The following is a 20,666-nucleotide window of genomic DNA, read 5'->3' on the forward strand; positions in this document are numbered from 1 at the left end:
CTGACTCCACTACCTTTGCCTATGCACCTGTTGTGTGACTGGCAATATTGTGTCCAGGTGGGACAGACATGCAATGTTGTTTTGAGTGGGTCCCGGGGGAGTACATGCTGATGTCTCTCATGCAGAGCATGATGTAGTTCCTCTGTGCACTCCTCACTTGCATTGTGCTTACTGTGACTTTCACTGCATAGTGCATGACACATTCAGCCTGGCAAATCCTTGGTGGCGTCTTTTCCTATTGTCCTGAGGTGATTCAGTGGTCCCCCCGGCGTGTCAGGTGACTGTACCCACAGATGTGTATGAGTTGAGTGGACCTGTGGTGAGAGTGTCCCAATGATGTGTACGACCTCATGGACATTGATGTGTGTGAATGTTCCTTGTCATGTGGGTGAGTGTCTATGTGAAGTGTTGCACCACAGCTGCATGGAGGAGGCAACAGATCTACCCATCTGATGTGACAAGTAAGCTGTGCTGTGTGTCTGACTTGCAGAGCTGGCACGACACCTGTGACACCCCACTGGCAAGTGGCACATGTGCAGAGTGAGGGTTGTATCCGCTGTTGTCAATGACAGGCGAGTGATATGTGCCTGGGTGTGTCTGTCTAGTTTTCTGAGGGTGCGTCAGTGGAGTGGGACATGTGACTGCTTGACACGTGCTGGCCATCAGCCTGCTGTTGCATGTGCTGCACACTGTGTGCCATGATCAGTGAGTGTGTTGCACCCCTCATGCCACCTGTTGACTTTCAATGCCATGTAGTGCATTGGGGCTTGCACACAGGCCAATTTCTTATTGTGAATGATGCAATTCCTGTCAGCATCCTATGCCCTGTTCAACATTTAAAAGATGTTCAAATGTGTGTCTCTGGGACATGGAGCAGGTGTATTGATGTTGTGTCACTTTGTCATCCTGACAGGTAACTGCCTACGAGAAGGGGGAGATCTGGCGGGACATCGTCAGGGCCATGAGAACTGCGGGGGAGCATAGTCGGAGCCTGTCACAGGTCCGTAAAAGGTGGCAGGACATCCGGTGCTGGACCCGGCGGATCGCCCGGGTCCAGCTGGGGATCGACCCTCCTCGCCCCCACAGCGGGCGCCAACGCCTGACCCCCTACATGAGCCGTGTCCTGGTGGTGGTATTCCCTGACCTCGATAGGCAGTTACAGGAGAGACTGCAGCAACAAGGGGGTAGGTACATGGCTGTTTGTTGTGTTATGTGTCACCAGCTTTTGGAAGTGCTCTGTAGCCTGGATACACTCCCAGAGTTTATATGTGCAGTGCATTTTCTGTTCCCCAATGTCAACTGGTGCTCTTTTTCATCCCTTCCCCTCCTTGACATGTGTCCCCTGGTCTTTGTGTAATCACATTTGCACATGGTCATCTAGAGTTCCAGTAAATCTAAGTGCACATTGCTTTCTGCATCATGTGGGAGGGTGGTCTGTGACTTGTGTTGGTACCTTGCCTGTGCCATGACCTGTTCACTATGTTGGGGGTCCATATTTGTTGGCACTGATGATGAGTCTCAACATAGGAGTGTGAGGTTTCAACTGAACACCCTTGCAGCATGCATGACCAATGTTGTGGCCTCAGACATGATGTGCATGAGTGGGAGATATGCATAGTGCCATGACGGTTGCTCATGGTACAGTCAGCTCATTCCAGGAACACGGAGCAGTGTGCCCACTACAGTCCCCTGAGACACCCTGGCCTCCTAATCATGTGTGTCATCCAACACTGTGCACATTCTCTGTGGGTTCAGCATAGGTCTGCCTCTGGGGCATTGGTCCCTGGCCTAGTTTGTATTTTTCTAATGTGTGCTACATGTGTCCACTGGACAGGGATACACCATTTTGCTTGTGCATACTCACACTGGGCAGTGCCTGTGTGGCTATTCACAAAAATCTGTTGCTGGTGGTTTGTCACAAATATGTGTTGCCAGCCCCAGGAGGTGATGTTGTGTAAATCTAGCAATTTGTGCTGCACAGTTTTTGTTATATGGGCACCCCTGATTTTTCCTTGCCAGGTCTGACCTGTGTGTGAGAATTGGCTGTACACAGAATCACCGTGCAGTGCCCCTGTGATGCTGGCCAGTGCTTAATGTTCGTGCTTTGCAGCCTGTGTCATTTTTTCAAAAACATGATTCCTGCTCATACATTTTTGGCACCTGTGTGTGGTTCAGATGCAACGCAGTTTGGACTTTGTGTGCTGACATCTGTGTGGACATTCTGGCTTGCCATGAGGGTGTCTCCACAGTACAGCTATGCTTTTTAACAACCCAATTGCAGGCCCAGTAGCTTATGCCTTGTCCTGGGTGTGGACATTGGTGCCACTCCAGATGACAGGCAGTAGGTCATATGTGTAGCCAACTGTGTAATCAGGTGACGGATGGCCATGTGACAACTGACATAATTCAAGGTGTTACTCTAAAAAAATTGTACCTTTTCACTCACAGCACTTGTCAACAGTTCTTCATGGTTTAAATGTGGTAATTTGATGATTTGTGTTAAGAACACTGATGTGCCTGCATGAAAGATGTCTCCCAAGGAAGTGCACACCAAACGACATTTCCACTTTCATGGAACACGCAGGCACCTTTGCAAAGAAGCCACTGTTAGAATTAAATGGTGTTGCAGATTCTCCATATACATGTTCCCACAGTGGTCTTGATTTTGTGAGACTCCTTTGTTGTTGGTGATACAAACTAACAAGTCTCAAGACATCAAGACCTCCGTGGGCCCATGTATATGTACTTTCTGCAACACCATTCATTTCTAACAGTGGCTTCTTAGAAAAGGTGCTAGCTTCTTCAATGACAGTGTTAATGTAGTTTTGTGTGCACTGCCTTGTGAGACATATTTCATGCAGGCACATGAGTGTTCTTTTCACGAAATGGCGATTTGGCACATTCAAAACATGTCGATTGTGTAAAGTATTGTGAGCCCCAAGGTACCAACATATTTTTGTTTTGTGTTCCAAAGTACTTACAGGTCTCTGAGTGTGGTGACACCTTGAGTATTGAGGTGTGTCAGTTTACGTTGGGTGCACCACTACTGTTTCTTTCAGGGTAAACAAGAGGTGGCATGACTTCATTGTATTGCTGTGCTCACCGGTTCACAGACACTAGCTTCTCAGTGTATTTCTCATTCAAGTAGTGGCCTGGTGTGTTCTTTTTTTCCTTGTGTCCAAGTGGCATAGTGGGTCTACCAGCTAGGCAGTACAGGGCTTACATATGTGTGGAGTAATCTAGCTGTTACTCATGATGCATTGCCTGATATGCACTATGACCAATTGTTTTTGTGCTCATGTGTCAGATGTATACAGGTGACTGATGCATTTCGGTTTCTTCTCCTTGCCCACAGCATCATCATCCGCAATGGAGGGAGACACCTGCACGGACCTGGAGGAGGGACCCAGCGATAGTGCCACCAGTTCTGTAGAGTCAGGAGGAGCCAGTGGCACGGAGGGCGAGGGGAGTCAGTCAGAGGACCTGTCTGGACACGATACCAGCTACGATGCCGACGGGTCCGACGCTGACCTCTTCGAGGAGGCAGAGGCTGCAACACCACCTGGCAGCATCCCCACATCTGTCCCCACCTCCTCCGTTACCATCTCCGCCCTCCCAGTTGCTCCCGTCCCTTCTGTCCGTGCAGAGGCCCAACATGTCTCCTTCGGACCAGGCACCACACCCCCTGCCCCTGTCACCCCTGCTGCCCTCAGTGAAGAGTCTGTGGACATACTGCGGCAGTTGCAGGTTGGGCAGGCATCGGTGCTGAATGTCCTCCATGGACACACTAAACTGCTCACACAGATAGTGTCGTTCATGGAGGGCATGTCAGCAATGATGTCTGACCAACGCAGGATTCTGTGGTCCATGGACTCTTCCCTGACGGCAGCAGTTACTCTCCTGCAGTGCTCCGTCCCCCCTTACCCCAGACCCATCCACACTTCCCTCTCCCATGCCTGTCCAACGCACACCCAGACAGTCACGGGCACGCACCCCACCAGACACAGCCAGCACACACCCAAGTAAGGCAAAGCGCACACCTCCTGGCATGCACACTCAGGGGGATGTAGGCACACCCACAGGGTATGGGGACAGACGACATACACGCAGCCACAGTCGCAGTCCGCAGTCCTCACAACCCTGTTCCTCCAAAACCACTCCCCTTGGCTCCCCTGCCAAACTCTCACCCAAGGAGATCTTTATGGGTGAGCTGGCCCTCGCCTCCACTGAGCGACCACCCCACAAGCGGACGAGGAAGTCCCCGGGCACGGGAGTTGCGTCCCCCATCATGTCGACCCCATCCCTCACCCACCACACCCTCTGTTGACCCTGGGGAATCCTCAGGTGCAGGGGTACGGATGGAGGTACTGGCAGCGGTGTGCAACGCACCGTACACCCACTCATCGCGTGTGTACGCTTTGTTTCACTATTGTACTTGTGCCATAGGGGTACATGTGAAACGCACCGTGCACCCGCAATCATTGCGTGTGTACGCTTCGTTTCACCATTGTACTTGTGCCGTAGGGGTACGTGTGCAACGCACCGCACCCACGCATTCATTGCGCGTGTACGGTCCGTATCACTGTTCTACTGGTGCCGTAGGAGTACGTGTGCAACGCACCGTACCCACGCATTCATTGCGTGTGTACGGTCCGTATCACTGTTCTACTGGTGCCGTAGGGGTACGTGTGCAACGCACCGTACCCACGCATCTATTGCGTGTGTACGGTCCGTATCACTATTGTACTGGTGCCGTAGGGGTACGTGTGCAATGCACTGTACACGTCCACTTCTGTTGTTGCGGTACGCAGGGGTTGCTGGCCACTCCCCCCCAAGTGACCAGACCCTGGTGGTAATGTATGGCCTCCATATTATAGGTTTTGCTTTGGGTATGGGGTATGTTTCCTGCCCCTCAGCCCCCCCTGGCCCCTGGGTGTTGTTCTCACCTTCGGCGTGTGCGTCTGGTCCGGTGCACCAGGTCGTAGGCTAGGAGGACCGGGATGACACGTACGATGGGGTTCATGGCGTGTACGTCGCGTCCCGGGGCTCCGTTGCGTATCGGATCGCGTCGGACTCTGCTTTTCCGGCTGTGTTTGGCTCCCGTATAAAAAGAGCCGTACGGAGTGATGTAGGGACGAATCGTACTTGCTGGGCCGGAAACCGCTGGTTGAATGCATCCGGACGTCGCGTACAAGCTGTTCCGGATCAGAATCGTTGTTTTTTTTGACCCGTACGGTCTTTTGTATGAAACGTACGGAAATAGGCTTTCTGTACGAATCGTACTTCGTAGGTTGTACGGAAAGTTTACCGGGTACGAGTCGTACGGAGAAAACGCTCCGTACAACGATTCTTACAGCCTTTTCCCAGGATTGGAATCCGCCCCTAAATTGGGCAGTAGAACACCTGTTATTTACAATGTCTAGAAACAACAGATATGAACCGCTATATAAAGAAGTTTTCATTGCTGATAAAAGATGAGTAAGGTAGCCTCTTCTACCACTGATACAAGAAGAGGAAAGCGGGTCCTGATACAATAAATTTAAAAAAAAATGAAAACTGACTCACTGATGATTGGGGAGGAATGTAGGCCACACTACCACTAAAGGAAGGAAGTAAAGCACAGCCTGCCGTCAAAAATGAAAGATGGAAGAAGACAGAAACACCAGTGATGGATAGAGGAAGTAAGACCACACTGGTGGTCCCTACTATGATAACATGGCAGGGGTAGAGTCTGCTACAAACCATAATGCACCCTTTGTTCCTTCTTACAAGCCTGAACTCATTCAATGATCACTTGCTTTACCCACCCCCTCTCCGCATAAGGGTCATTGCACACAACCATGTGGTCTACGTATGAAATCAGCAGCCTTATATGTTGCAACAAATAAACTGAAATACTATGGTAGAATGTAAGTCATAGAAACAGGTCTAACATAACATAAACCTGCAGTGATTGTGACTCTCGGGAATTAATGTGTTAGCTGCACTCTTCCGATGTGTACATGTAGGGCCCGATTCACAGAACTAACTTAAGACAAAATCCTAAACTTACTACCATTTTGGTATTCACAGAAGGCACTTACTCATTTCGGTATTCACAGAAGGCACTTACTCATTTCGGTATTCACAGAAGTTAGGAGTCCTAACTTTAGGACTCCTAAATGCCTTCTGTGAATACCGAAAGTCTTAAAATTAGGATTTTTCTCAGTTTAGTAGTAGTATAGTTAGGACTCCTAAATTTAGGACTCCTAAACTGAGAAAAATCCTAATTTTAAGACTTTCGGTATTCACAGAAGGCATTTAGGAGTCCTAAACTTAGGACTCCTAACTTCTGTGAATACCGAAATGAGTAAGTGTCTTCTGTGAATACCAAAATGAGTAAGTACCTTCTGTGAATACGAAAATGGTAGTAAGTTTAGGATTTTGTCTTAAATTAGTTCTGTGAATCGGGCCCAGAGTTTTTATTTCCATCATTATCATATGCACTGGAGAGTATTAATTTACTTGTCAGTAGAGATGGGCGCACAAATCATTGCAGCTGGTGCATTAATCCACTCAGCACACTTTATTTCTTCAGCTCTTTTTGTTGCTCTGACCGACAATGTGTTATGTTATACACGGGCCCGGCAATGTCACAGACCATCGTGATGAAAATATAACAATGAAAATATATATTTAAAAAAAATAAACTGTATGTGCTTTCATCCTAATTTCATCAGAGATTGGTATCATGTGCAGAATGAACAGAGAAGCTGATTAAAGAAACATGAAATCGAACATTCATAGCTATTTAAAAATAAAATGCTTCCTGGAGCCCACTCGTGAATAAACATGGTGCATGGGGAGTGTTTCTAGTTTCTTTGGAAGTGGGGGGGGAGACAATTGACTTCAATGTATTTGGAAAAGACGGGGAAGGGGGATGAGAGCTTGATGACTCCCTACAGCGATTAGTTCGCTGTAATTGTTACAATTACCTTTAAATACTGCTTACTGCCGACGAAGCGCCTGATTGATTCTCGCAAGGTATCGATTAGTCCGTCGCATGACCCGCTTCTTTCTAACAGACCCTTTTCTACCATCTGCAGATATAACCATTGCTTCAGGAAGTGCTCCATTCACAAAGGCACCATCCCAGCAGGAGTGGGAGCCCAGGACAAAGGACGCCCAAAGGCAGACAGTTAAGTGCCATTTGCCTTTAAGCACTGCAAATTGACTCTTTCTGGTCGAAATAAGTATGCGAGGAGCATAGAAGCGCGGGCCACGCCGCTGAGAGTGAGCCACACCACTATACTTGCTACACGGTCCCGGCAGTTGTGGAATGAATACTACGGACGGTGCCAGGCGAGTGCCGAGCATCTGCTCTATTGCTGAACCGGGGGTTTATGATGTAAATATGTTTACTCATGAAAATGTTATATCATTAATATGTAACACTATGGGGCCGATTCCGATGGCTGGTCGGACAGCTGTCCGTAACCTTATCCTGCGACCTACACGTACCCGGAGCTGGTCCGTCCTGTATAGGAAGTACGATGCGCATAACTGCCAAAAACACGACCGACACATAGGCTGTGAATCAAGCCCCATTCTCCGTCCAAGCCGTAACTCCCAAAGAGGAAACGTGTCGCCCGGAAGCAGTATCCATAGCAGTTTCCGGCATGACAAGTACGATGCGTACTTCCTACGCGCCGGACGGGTCGTCACGTATGGCACGTCACAGCATCCGAAAAACAGGCATATCAGCTATGATTCGCGCCACAAATCAATACACGGCTACGAGACGGAACAGCTTGCAGTGGGTACGAGACGGAGCAACAAGCAGCGTGTACGACACGAACACATCATGAATCCCATCGCGCAGGTCATACCAGTACTCTACAACTATGACCGGATCAGGGACCGACGCCGACGGCGCAGACGGTAAGTCAGACACCTACCACATAAACAAACGACACGTACCCGCAAAATGGCACACCCACATAGGGGATACATATCCTGGCCACTAACAACAGCCCACCATAGGGGTTGCATGGCCAGCACCTCTAACACCCCCACCCATCGAGGGACTGTTGCCTATCACCCCTGTCACCCCCACTCACAGGGGACCTGTTGCCCATCACCCCTGCCACCCCCACTCACAGGGGACCTGTTGCCCATCACCCCTGCCACCCCCACTCACAGGGCTTATGTTGCCCATCACCCCTGCCACCCCCACTCACAGGGGACCTGTTGCTCATTACTACTGCCACCCCCACCCATAGGGCTTATGTTGCCCATCACCCCTGCCACCCCCACTCACAGGGCTTATGTTGCCCATTACCCCTGCCACCCCCACTCACAGGGGACCTGTTGCCCATCACCCCTGCCACTCCCACTCACAGGGGACCTGTTGCTCATCACTACTGCCGCCCCCACTCACAGGGCTTATGTTGCCCATCACCCCTGCCACCCCCACTCATAGGGGACCTGTTGCTCATCACTACTGCCACCACCACCCATAGGGACTATGTTGCCCATCACCCCTGCCACCCCCACTCACAGGGCTTATGTTGCCCATTACCCCTGCCACCCCCACTCACAGGGGACCTGTTGCCCATCACCCCTGCCACTCCCACTCACAGGGGACCTGTTGCTCATCACTACTGCCGCCCCCACTCACAGGGCTTATGTTGCCCATCACCCCTGCCACCCCCACTCATAGGGGACCTGTTGCCCATCACCCCTGCCACCCCCAGTCATAGGGGACCTGTTGCCCATCACCCCTGCCACCCCCACTCACAGGGCTTATGTTGCCCATCACCCCGCCACCCCCAGCCATAGGGGACCTGTTGCCCATCACCCCTGCCACCCCCACTCACAGGGGACCTGTTTCCCATCACCCCTGCCACCCCCAGCCATAGGATGGGTGATGCGCAACACATCCAGCATACGCAAACATCAGGTACGTCCGCAAAATACATCCCCCACGACATCATGACAACAGTGTGTAGTCTGTGACAAATGCCCACAACAGTGAATATGAAATGAAATGAAATGAAAAATTATATTTGTATAGCGCGTAACTACCCGGAGGCCTCGTCGCGCATCAGCAGATTATTGTAACGAGCTCCATGGTGCATCAACACGCTTTTGCAAACAAATGAGTTTTTAGGGCTTTCCTAAATGCCAGCCAATTGTTAATCTGTCTAATGACCAAGGGAAGGGAAATGGCTACGAGCATACAATGTAAGTAACAGCACATGTGTGACCAACACATGAGTGTGAAATACACAAGGCAAGCATCACCATAGCACTGTGGCAATGTAAAAAGAACACCCCCTCACTGTGTAGAACAGAAGTCAAGTGGGGGCTCACAAAATGCAGCAGATGTGGAGCATTGTGGTGATGGGGACCAAACCCCCCTCAACACAGTGACCAAAAGGTAAGTGTCATCATGGTCAAAGCTGCAAATAACAAACAGCATGTATGATCCCTGCTCCCAACACATCAAACACTTCTGGGGGAAAATAGTGGTTGTGTCTCATACACACAGAGATGTGTTGAGGCAAACAGTGCTGTGAAAACATAACACTCTCGGCCATGTGCAGACAAGCACCACACATGGGGGCTGACAATGCACACAGCGTACAATGACACAACAGCAGAAGTGACCATCACTAAGCATGCACACATCTCGAAAATAGACACACCAACCAAAACAACATGTGTAGACTGTAGGTGTCAGCTCACTAACTCACATTCCATGCCAGAAATGGTGCCCAACAACCAGGATGAATGTGCACAATGATGTGAAATGACTCACAGGGACAGCATGCAAAATCACAGAAACAGCATCCAGACAAAGGCCCACAGCAGCAATACCAATGCACTGGTGCAGATGCACAAACACAAACAGGCAAACTCACACTGCACATCGGACATAACATGTGTGTGTGTGTGTATCACAGTATCCACAGGCAACTACACAACACATGAGAGGGGCTGAACCACAGTGACACAGATGTGGACACAGTGCCATACAAAAGTAAACCATCATTGGGACACCCTCAGTGGGCAATCAGGCGTTGGGAGATGAGAGGGAGCACAACAGACACATGTGACACTAGCTGGAATGAACACCAACTAACAGAGCAAGAGACTGACACACAACAGCACAATCCCCAGGGACAAGACATTGGTGTGACACAAGCATGCATGACACCTCCACTGTGATGACAAAGGCAGATGTCGTACAAACTGGGAAACCCAGACATGTGTCCTGTGCCACAAACGTCCATCACACATACACAAACACAAATCACTCAGCATGACCCCTCATCCATGGACAAACGGAAGCTAAGGGACCATCCATGCAAACATTCACATCAGTCCACCATCAACACCACACACCTGAACTGCAACAATGTGTATCTGTGAAGCCCACATGGGCAGGAGACATTGCACATGCCCACATGACAAACACAGGAATGTTGGCAGGAACTAAGGTGCACACACATCACACAAGGACTGTTTACAACCCTGGGGAATGACAGACACACTGCACAGTATGCGGTACATGGCCATGACCTCAAAGCTCATGTGACCTTCACAATCCCTGCCACCGTCCCAGGACTCTGCAGATGCCAAGGAGGAACACAAGGCACCCATGCTGACACCTGCCAGCATCGCTGCCGTGAACCCGATAAGTGGGAGCAGTCACACACACATACAAATGTCTCAATCACTGAAAACTACCACCTAGGGACAACTACATGATATTGCGAACAAACAAGTGCCTTGAGGAACACTCACTGTGCCCCATCTGTGTCTGACAACATCATCAACACTCAGAACTGACAAATCACAATGATGATACACCAATTAACAGGAATGAGTCATGCACCCACACATCTGGTAGCCCATTGGAAAAGTAGTGGGATTAACCCAGTACCACTCAGCAAGCATCAACAACACGAACATATCAAGGGAACACTGTCTGTGTATGAACAGGGATGTGGACACACACACATGCACATACAATACACACCATGGGCCAAGGCCATGTCACTGGACAACACACTAACTTGAGGGGACACAACTACTGTGGGAGCCCAGCTGTGCCAAACATATTCACCGCAAGTCCCGCTCATGTCTGCAGAACACTTGGTCAGTCAGCCATCAGTTACCGCACAATGAAGGCTCTGGTCACAACAGCCTGGGTATGTGAGTCTCCCTTAAGTCATCTGCACATACTCAATACATATGTACAGCAAGTTGCACAGAGGACCCGGTTGCTCCTATACCAATGATGCCCACACCTGTAGGGCCAGTAGTGGGTGGGCGGAATTTGCATAATCGTGTTACGCAAATCTCCGCGAAACGGTAAAAAATCTCTGCGAACATGCAGAAATTCCGCAAACACGCGGAATTGCATGTTCGCGATGCTTTTTTTCTGTTCACAGTTGCTGTTTGCGTGCTCGGGGAGAAATTCTCGCGAACACGCATTTTGAGAACGCGAACAAGAAAAAATTTCGCGAAGTCGCGGAAAGCAGACTTTTGGGCAATTTCGCGTTCTCCGCGGAACGCGAAATTACCGAAATTCCGCAAATTCCACGAGCGGAACGGAATTTGCCGCCCAGGCCTAGCGCACAAAGTATGTGGAAGTGACAATTTGGACAATGGGAAGAACATCATATGTGCAGGGGTGCAAGACACAGATGTGACCATGGCAATTAAATGCTCATAGAGAGATGTACACAAATGGTTGATCCAGACACACCCAGGTAGCTGTAAAGGATGACATGGATACCCACCAGAATAGGATACATATCTCATGGACCACAGGGAGTACCTCACATCAACACATCAGTATGCAACATTGTAAACCAAGCATTACAGGTGCAAGGGCATCTAAAACAACCTCAACATGATGTACAGCTAAATCAAGTTCACAGGGACAAAGTAAAAAGCATATGAAAAGTGAAACGTCTGTTCCAACAAAAGGCCAATGGCCAGTCCATGTCCAAAGGGCAAGGAGTGAACTAGAGTCACAAATTCAGTATATGAAATTTGAAACGTCTGTGCAACCAAAAGGCCAATGGCCAGTCCATGTCAAATTGCCAAGGAGTGAACTAGAGAACTTGCTTGCCTGCACTGCTACGGACCGGGGTCATCCCCTCGGAGGGGCATACATGGGGGTAGGCCAGGCATCGCAGGGACAGGATCAGGGTGCAGCAGAAGTAGGCAGTGAAGAGGTGGGGGATGCAGGCGAGACACTTGCAACTGCAGTGGAGATGACTGAAGTGGTGGGTGCTGTCACAACTGTGTGGCACAAGTCAGATGGGGTGGGTGCCGGCACAACTCCTGTGGGCAGGTCAGATGGAGTGGATTGGCTCACCACTGCAGTGCCCAAGTCACGCGGGGTGGGCGTGGACTCCAAAGCAGTGCCTACATCCATGGGAGCGCAATGGGGGACAGGTGAGGTCTGCAGGGCAGGGGATGGTGACACGGTCCCCACATCAGTGGCAGCAACTGTCTGACCAGGTGTGGAGAAGCAAGAGCTAGGGGGGGATGGCCTTAGCATTTTGGGGATGGTGTATCTGTGAGTGGGGGAACCCGGGGCAGAGAGTGGCGGCGAAACCTCTGGAGTGGTAGCCTGGGGGATGGAGGACGGAGACTTTGCCTTGGAGCTGCGTGCAGGCGGGGGGGTCTTGCTCTTCTTGCGCCGGGGGGACTTGCGGGTGGGCGTCTCGGTCTGAGTGCGCCTGGGGGAGGGTGTCCGGGTGTGAGGGGCACTCCCTTCTGTGCGTGGGGACTTCCTCTTCCCCTTGTAATCAGGATCTGCTGGGTCAGTGGGAAGAGGCCAATGTCACAGAGGAAGAGCTTCTGGGGGGATGGGATTACAAGTGAGGCAAGGGAAGGGGGCTGGGAGGGAGAGGTCTCGGAGGACTGTGGAGTGGTTGTGGATGACTGTGTGTGTGTCAGCAAACCAGCCCCTGTGAGTGTGGAATCAGTCCCCTGCGCTTGCTTGTGTGCACGTCTAGCCCTTGGTTTGGGGGTTTCTGTGCTTTAGACAGGTAGTGTGCTAGGAATTGTGGGTGCTGCAGGGGTAGGAGGGGTATGGGACTGTTGGAGGGGGGACACTGCTGCCGTCAGGGAGGAGGCCACAGACTGGTTGGTCCTCTGTAGGGCAGACATGCCAGAGGAAATGCCCTCCATGAATAACACTAGTTGTGTCAACAGACCTATGTGTGCATGGAGGACCTTCAGCATCGACATCTGCCCCACATGCATCTGTCTAAGTAAGTCCACAGACTCCTCACTCAGGGCAGCAGGGGACACAGGGGCAGGGGGTGCGGTGCCTGGCACAAAGGAGACATGCTCACGAACACGGGAGCCCACAGGGACCTCTGGGAAGGGAGCCGATGGGAGGGGGGTGGTGGTGGCGGAGACAGCCTCACTAGCTGGGGTTTGGTGGCTGCTGACACCCACCTACACAGGGAAGTCATTCTCAGAGCTGCTGTGGCCTTCAGCTGGGGGGGATGGTGCTGACAACTCCTCTGTGTTGCTGAAATCGCCCTCTGTGCCACTGGGTCCACCTGACTCCTCTCCTTCTGTCCCTGTAAGGCTCTGTGGCTCCTCCTGTTCCGTGGAGCTGTCCCCTCCCGTGGCCGTGGATGTATCTGGATAGGAATAGGAAGTAACAGAACAACATCAGTCATATGCTTCGACTGCACACACCACAGTGAGTACATCACATCACAGGGCAAGCCCTGGCATCATCAGCTGAACACAGCTCAAAGTGCCAACACTGTTTAGAATAAGACAATTGTCATTTCCAACATCAACCATGGCACACATATCCCTCCTTGATTTGCACACATATGTCTGTTGCATGTTGGATGCTAATACCCCAATGTGCCAACATGCACCACCCACACATTAGTTATACATGCAAGTGAACATGTAGGAGTATGTCACTAGACCCACAGCACATCTCTTGCGACTGACTCAGCACAGGTGTCCGGATGAAGGGATGGGCAGAGACTCATTTCACATGCTTGGGATGCATGCCAGCAACACACACTATGATGTACTCATGTCCTGATGGGCAAGGCAACAATGGGGTGCATGGTGCACACTTGAACACAATGCAGGCTCACTCATAGCAAGTTCAATGCCATGGCACTGGGATGCTCTGTAAGTCAGTCAACACTGTCTCCTGTCACAGGAGCAGAGCATCCAGATAACAACAATATGCACTGACTCACAATCCTAGCTCAGGGGCAAATCTGACTCTGCAGATGACCGGCGCACTTGCCCATCCCATGCAAACAACATATCCAGGACCCAGAAGACCCCACATCATGAAAATCAGACATATGAGTCTCAGCAAACATGAATCCATGTACATTAACACATCACAGTCTGCCATGCATATAACCCAGCTGCATGAAGGACAGAGTTGCATACACCATTGTGTGCTGTCAGATGCTCACACACCTATATGTCACACAGGTCTTGTCTCCCACAGTCACATTACAGATGTCATGCTGACCCTCGGAATCATGGACACCCCAGTTGTATGTAGCAACAAGCCACACCCTAATGACACAGAGGCACACACCTGAGGGCACATGTTACGAAGCACAACCTGCAATTTCACACACAGGAGTGGGATTACAGAGAGTTTCTGAATTCCCTTGAGGGGGCAGGACTGGGCAGGACTAAGTGAAACAGTGTTTTGCCCCGGACAGTAGTCAGGTGGCTAAGCAATTGTGGCATACTTGCCATACCTACTCCTGATGCCCAAAAATTGGAGTACCCTGCTGCATGGTTTTGTATTGAATACCCCAGGAACATGTTGCGAGTCAGACCAGCAATTGGTACACATCTCAAGGGCACACACAGTTCACATGTCAGATCTCAGGCATTTTGTAAACAATTGACCCACCCATGACACACACAACAGAGTCACGGCAACTGATGCTGACTGGTACCTGATACATAGCTGACTGCAGGGACACAGTGTCCTAGTGACACAATCCAAAGACTGTAGGGGCCACACCTGTGGAACAGATGAGGAGGGTGCATCACACAGATGAGGGACCTGATTTGGAGACTACAAGACCTACGTAAGTGTGACCCGGACAAAAGACTGCTATTTGCATGTCAGACATAGTACACAGATCAGGCATGGACTTACCCCCTTCCTGCTGCTGTCTGGCCTTCAGCTGCCTATCCAGGTCCGAGAAGACCACCGCCAGTATCCGGAGCATGTGGGGAGTCAGGGTCCGGTGTCCGCCCCTCCTGCGTGGAGGTGACAGCTTCAGCTGGACTCTAGCTATCCTCCGGGTCCAGCCCCGAAGGTCCTGCCACATCTTCTGGCAGTTGCGGATCCGGCGCTTGTAGACGCCCACAGAACGAACAGCCCGGGCGATGGTCAGCCAGATCTCCTGCTTCTGGTGGGCATCAACCTGTGAGGAGGACAAAGTGAAAAGTATATTAAAACACATGCCCGAGATTTGTGCAGCACACAATTAGATATACATGTCATCATCACAAATGGAAAATAATTACACAGGTAGTGCAACCCTGGGGAGTGAAAATTAACATGCATGTCTGATATGTTAACAATGCATGGATAGTTTAAGCTGGCAAAAATGCACTTTAGCAGCAGGAAAAATATTCAGTACATGTCCCTGCACACTTTGGGGGATGAAAGTAGTCAGTGATAATGCTTGCCACTGCTGTACACACTGCTAGTACTGCTAGTCAGACAACATGCTTAATTAGGAAGGCAGTGGACAGCACACTCACCTGCTCCCCTGGTGTCCCATAGAGATTTCTGTACTCTGGAAGGAGCCCGTCCAGCAGGGCCTGGTTCTCCTCCTCAGTGAAGGCTGGGGCCCTCTCCAGTGTACGTGCCATAGCAGGAGCCAGAGGATGCAGAGACAGCAGCAGTGGTAGCACGGATGTGGTCCAGTAGCATGTAGTGCAGGCAAGTGAGCTTCCTGGGGTCCAGCCAGCCTTATATCTGTGCTGCAGAGGCAGACTCTGTGCCATGTGTCCAAAGTGATAGGTCCAACACGGTTGCATTCTATGAATCTGGCCAATCCATTTAAAAGTACGACTCGTACACGCCTTCCGCATCGTTCAAATCTTCACCTTCATGGAACACTTGAAATTGCAACATTGTTGTAGGCATCCAACTGAATTTCCAGTGCACAACTCGTACAAGTTTTGAATCCGCATCCGTCTCCATGACAGACCTGAGCCAATGGGTGCGCCCGGCTCGTTCAACTGATTGTACAACGCGTATTTTGAATGTACACATGCACCCGTCTCCATACGATTCAATGGCCAAGTTGTACGCACGGCTCGGACATGACCCGTGCAATGCGTACACATTGTCACCTGCGTCGGACCTCATTGCATTCAATGACAAGGCGTACGCACGGCTTGGACATGACCCGTGCAATGCGTACGCATTGTCACCCGCGTCGGACCTCATTGCAGTCAATGACAATGCGTACGCACGGCTCGGACATGACCCGTGCAATTCGTATGCATTGTCACCCGCGTCCGACCTCATTGCATTCAATGACAAGGCGTACGCACGGCTTGGACATGACCCGTGCAATGTGTACGCATTGTCACCCGCGTCCCACCTCATTGCATTCAATGACAAGGCGTATGCACGGCTCGGACATGACCCGTGCAATGCGTACGCATTGTCACCCGCATCGGACCTCATTGCATTCAATGACAATGCGTACGCACGGCTCGGACATGACCCGTGCAATGCTTACGCATTGTCACCCGCGTCGGACCTCATTGCATTCAATGACAATGCGTACGCACGGCTCGGACATGACCGGTGCAATGCGTACGCATTGTCACCCGCGTCGGACCTCATTGCATTCAATGACAAGGCGTACGCACAGCTCTGACATGACCCGTGCAATGTGTACTCATTGTCACCCGCGTCGGACCGCATTAGTGTGACTATTAGACAGATGCAGCACACATATACTGGCCATGGACACCTGCACACACCTGCCACACTATAGCATTGGCCACACAGTGTCCCATGGCATGTGAGGCTGCATTCCCTGGCTGTTTGAGGGTGCCACAGCAGTTTTTTTGTCTGGCACTTTGTGCAGCCACTCCCCGGCTGTTATCTTTGGCGTCGACATCTCCTGAGGCTTGAGCCGGGAGATCGAGGCTGCCGCGCTGTGCGAGGTGTATTGTGTATTATCATTGTGAATTTAGGTGGCATTACATCTGTTTTTATTTAGAGTTTTAACGTGTTTTTAACGTGCTCTTCTGCTTAAATCTATGCTGAATATACCTCAAATTTTAAAGCACTTTGCACTTTGGGGCGATTCTTACCGTCCATTTCTCTTTCCTCACGACTCCCTGCATTGTGATTCGCGTCTCCCTGCCCGCCCGCCCGCCATCTTGGTGGTAATACGAGGAGCAGTCTAGCGTCTGCTCCTCGCACACTATTTAGTGGGCCATGGCGCAAGCGCGCAGCGTCGACATCTCCTGAGGCTTGAGCCGGGAGATCGAGGCTGCCGCGCTGTGCGAGGTGTATTGTGTATTATCATTGTGAATTTAGGTGGCATTACATCTGTTTTTATTTAGAGTTTTATCGTGTTTTTAACGTGCTTTTCTGCTTAAATCTATGCTGAATATACCTCAAATTTTAAAGCACTTTGCACTTTGGGGCGGTTCTTACCGTCCATTTCTCTTTCCTCACGACTCCCTGCATTGTGATTCGCGTCTCCCTGCCCGCCCACCCGCCATCTTGGTGGTAATACGAGGAGCAGTCTAGCGTCTGCTCCTCGTACACTATTTAGTGGACCATGGCGCAAGCGCGCAGCGGACGCGCGCAGCAGGCACGCCGGCAGCACGCCGAAGGCGCGCCAAAGGCAAGCCCGTCTGCGCCCGTCCGCGCCGGGGCGTCGCCGGGTGCCAGGGACCTTGCCTCTGATACACACAACTCTAGTAAGTGTATGTTAGTATTTAGTGGCGCTGCTCTTAGATCCATCTGTGCTAGGTCACCGGTAACTATCCTGTCCTGCCACAATACGGTACCTTATGCTCTTGAAGGACCCTTCTCCTGCATACACTGCAGATTTCAGAGTAATTGGGAAGCTGAGACTCCTAGAAATACTGCCCCAGGATATATTCCTGGGCAGTATCATACCAGGCCCCCTGTGTTCCCAGACACAAGTAGGATCAGTAATAGTTACACACCGTCCCCTAATAACTCACAGCTCAACCACTGGAAGGGCTTTCTAAGTAACGTGAGATCGCTCCCTAAACACTCATCTGAGATATGGGATTTACTCACGACTGATATGCCTGATGTGGGTTTCTTGACTGAAACCTGGCTGAAACCCACCAGTGGTCCAGACATTAAGATTGCCATTCCTGAAGGTTACTGGATTCAGCGCCTAGATAGGCCGCTGAAAACCGGGGGGGGGGGGGGGGGGGTTGCAATTCTTCATAATGATCGCGTAAAACTTTCTATCTTAGATCGACGCACCAATGCCCAAATCGAAATCTTGATCTTTAAGATGGAAATGGTCACCCATGACTTTTGAGGGGGGCATTGGTCTATCGCCCTCCTGGCCCTTTAAAGGACTTCTCCGCTCAACTTATGGAATTAATTGCCCCCCATGTGATTGCGTCGGAGAATTTCCTACTATTAGGCGATTTTAATATACATAGTGATAATTTTTTGCTGCCCGAAATAGCAGCCTTTCTTTCTGACATGGCTACCCTGCACCTTACCCAAAAAAACGAGGGTCCCACACATACGGCTGGGCATACTATAGATATTATTTTTTCTAATTCAGACCGGCTTATTTGTAAAACCCCTCGCTCATTGTGCTGGACTGACCATGCCCGTATCAATTTCAAAGTGCAGTATCTCCTTACGTCTTCTACTACGGAAGCACACATTCAATTTCCCTACAGACAATGGTCAAAAATCAACCCGGAGTCCTTTGCATTAGCCTTTACTCCTCCTAGGTTTCCTCCGACCAATAATACAGAAGATAATCTTACTCTTTTTAACACCACTGTTTTATTGGCTGTCAACTCAATCGCCCCTGAAAAAATCTGCACTAAAGCCCCCAGGAATAATTTGGCGGTGTGGTTCACCCCAGAATTGCGTACAACGAAAAGCAAATGCAAAAATCTTGAAAGAAAGTGGCAACGCACCCACCTAGACCATGACAAAGCAAATTTTAGAGCTGCGTTATCGCTCTATCATAAAGAAATTAAACAAGCACGCAGAATATATATAGCTGCGCAACTAAGGCTAGCAGGTAATGCGCCGAAAATCCTTCACCAAATCTTGCAAGATTTCACCTGTCCCAAAGCCTGTGATCTGGACAACTTGCATTCCCAATCTCTTTGTAATAAAATCAGCTCTTTTCTCATTCAAAAAATTGACACCATATATGATAAATTTGCTAATATTTGTCACACCTCAATGTCTGATGACATTGCAAAACCCCATATCGTCAACCCCTCACCTCTGCTGTCCTTTCCCCCCCTCCTACGGGAGGAGACCACCATACTATTACGTAATGTCACATCTGGCTCTCCCGTAGATGTTATGCCTGCAAGATTAGGAGCGTCTCTTGCGCACGCACTAGCTGACTCTGCCACTATGCTGTTTAACTCCTCTTTAAGCAAGGGGCTAGTTCCCCTTTCTTGGAAAGCTGCACAGGTCATACCACCACGTAAAAACAACAAGCTTCCCATGGATGATCTCGCTAACCTTTGCCCTATCTCCCTCCTCCCCTATTTGAGCAAGATCCTTGAGAAATATGTGAATAAACACATCTCGAACCATATCGAAACAACTGGCTATTTGGATCCGTCACAATTAGGGTTCCGTGCAAATTATAGCACTGAGACTGCTTTGGTTGCTGTAACCGACTGTATTAGACGGACGTTAGATCAGGGACAATCTGCCATCTTGGTCCTTTTAGATCTTTCTGCCGCGTTCGATACGGTCGACCATCGGACCTTGCTTGAAAGATTAAGAGGGGCAGGATTAGGAGGTATGGCATTGAGCTGGGTAACCAGCTTCCTTACTGACCTGTGGTAAATAATTTTCCTTTACCGGGACTGAATTTGATACAGAAACATTATAAAATAGCTCAGTAAAATGAGAGGCAGAATCCGTGATATTAGAGTTTCGGAATGGGCTTTATTCCAGTAATCGATTATAATCGGATGCTCCAAGTTCCATCACCACGGGGGTTCAGGAAGTGAAGTACATACATTATTGACATGAAATGACTTTTATAGTACATACATTACAATGAAGCGAATGCAGTAGGCGTAACAATTGATAAGGAAAATGACGAGTTGTCTGCGTAACCGAAAATGGGTGGAACAAGGAGTAAAAAGGAACATAATTGGTTATGATGTCATACATAGGTGGATCTATAAGATAATACTTGGCCTAGATGCGCGCGCAGCAGCATGACGTGTAATTAGGGGGTGAAGGGGACTTGACATTTAGCTCTACATGTGGAGACAAGAAGTCTGGGGGGTCAAGTCAACCTAATCCCAAATCATATCTAACATCCTATGTTTAAAGAACTATGTTATCCACAAAAGAAGGACTCTCGGACAGAATCTATTCTATACTGACT

Source organism: Triturus cristatus, chromosome 3_2 (genome assembly GCF_964204655.1).
Source record: "Triturus cristatus chromosome 3_2, aTriCri1.1, whole genome shotgun sequence".
Classification (NCBI taxonomy): domain Eukaryota; kingdom Metazoa; phylum Chordata; class Amphibia; order Caudata; family Salamandridae; genus Triturus; species Triturus cristatus.